The following is a 2,184-nucleotide window of genomic DNA, read 5'->3' as shown; positions in this document are numbered from 1 at the left end:
TCATCATCATCATCATCATCATCATCGTCGTCGTCGTCATCATCATCATCATCATCATCATCATCATCCAACTGATGCCAGTAATCTTCTCGATCGATATGGTTTCTTTTTTTTTGTTGTTTTGGGGTTGGTTGGGTTGGTTTTGTTTTTGTTTGTTTTGGGGTTTGTTTTTTTAAAGAGAGGTGAGGCGGGTGAGGGGACGTGGGTAAATAATTCAGTTTTAAAGAATTTTAAATCATAGTTGGCATGTAGTCTGTTTTGTCATGGTTCTCTTTTTAGTTCTCATCTTCGAGATATCGGAGGAATATGGCGTCACAGATGCAGCTCGCTGCATTAACTGAGATTGAGCAGTGCTCTATAAAACGCCGCCTCATCTGAGCACAGCGGTAATATTATTACAGGCTATTTTATTTGGCAGCTCTGTTGGCTCGGGTACGTTCCGGGTACATTACGGGTGTATGACGGGTATATTACAGGTATAGACGGGTGCGATTTGAATTTATTCTAAGTGCTTTAAGGGTGTGGCGCGGGCACATTTCGGAACATTACGGGTATGTCAAAGGTGTTTGATGGGTACATTTTTTAACGTGTCGCGAGTACATCACAAGTACATTAAGGGTACCTTCCAGGAACATTCCAGGAATATTACGGGTATATTTCCGTGTACATTACGGGCATATTCTGAATGTATGATTGAACGCATTCCGGTTACATTACGGGCATAACAAATGTCCATTAAGGGGGCTCTCGTGGCCTAGAAGTTAAGGTGTTCGCCTCTCGTTCAATAGGTTTCGGGTTCGGATCCGGATAGCGACGGGAAATTTACTCCTTTTAATTTTCTCCTTTCACTTCCTTTTTCTGCGTCTCCTCTTTCTGCCCAAACCCCTTCACATCCTTTGCCCCCATCCTCTAGGCTCCTGCCTCTTTCTGCTTGGCTCCTTCTTATTGCTGTCTTTCAGCCAGACTCATGATCTTATTCAAAATTTCCTACCAACTGAAAATGTTTTCTCGTACTAATATGACCTTACGCAGTTGAATTGCGAGCGCCGTAAAACACTTATAAAAAAGCTACCTTATAGATGTGTGAATGGTACATGACAGGCTCATTCTGAAGATATCCTGGGCATATCATGGGTACATAACGAGTGCATCACGGATAGGCTACATGACGGATACATCCTTTTAGCACTCCGGGTACATTACGGATATATGATGGGTACATTCTGAATATATCCCGGGTACATTCCGGGTACATCAAAGGCTCACGGGAAATACGCGATATGGGTACCTCTAACGAACATTCCGGTTACATTACGGGTATATAATGGGTACATTCTAATTGTATCCCGGGTATATTCAGGGTCCATACTAGGTACATTCCGGAACGTCATGAACATTAAGTCGTGTGCATGAGGACATGTCGGTTACATTTTTTTTTACATTCAGGGTACATGCCGCCACATCACGGGTACATTAAGGGTACATGAGTACATGTTGATTACATCTTTTGAACATTCTGGGTACATGGCGTGTTTGTCGGTGGGACGGGTGGAGCTGTTTTATAGCAGATAATTCGACATCTGTGCTGTAATTAACGTGCTCATCACCTCGCACGCAAAGGTGCGGAGTTCAAAGCGTGCACGGAGAAGATTTTAATTTGTGTTATCTCCATTTTGCAGCGGGAACCGAAGTAGCCGGCTGCTTGGGTTTTAGTTTTAGTAGAGGTTTTACGGCACTCGCAACTGCATAAGGTCATATGAGCGCCAGAAGATTAGAGCTGTTACAAGATAGTAACAAACATAAAAAAGAAAAACAGGCAGATGAGGACGCTAGATGTTTGATAGCAAAGAAGAAGCAAACCACACCAGAGCACCCTCCAATCACCATGCAGCCTGGGTGATCTAAATTGTGTTGATTGTGGCGTAAAACATCTACAATTAAAAGTACACATACACATATTCCCGTGTACAGACATACATACACACACATAAAGACGTATGAACACTCACCAGCTCAAGCACAAACGTACGAACGCAGACATGCGCACACACAGATATAAACATGTGCACATCCACAGTAACGTACATGCATCACACATACCAACATCTCATGACCACAACACACACACACACACACACACATACACACACATACACACACATACATACACACACATACACACAC

Source organism: Aplysia californica, unplaced genomic scaffold (genome assembly GCF_000002075.1).
Source record: "Aplysia californica isolate F4 #8 unplaced genomic scaffold, AplCal3.0 scaffold00618, whole genome shotgun sequence".
NCBI classification, from domain to species: Eukaryota; Metazoa; Mollusca; class Gastropoda; order Aplysiida; family Aplysiidae; genus Aplysia; species Aplysia californica.
This window is presented reverse-complemented; position numbering follows the sequence as displayed.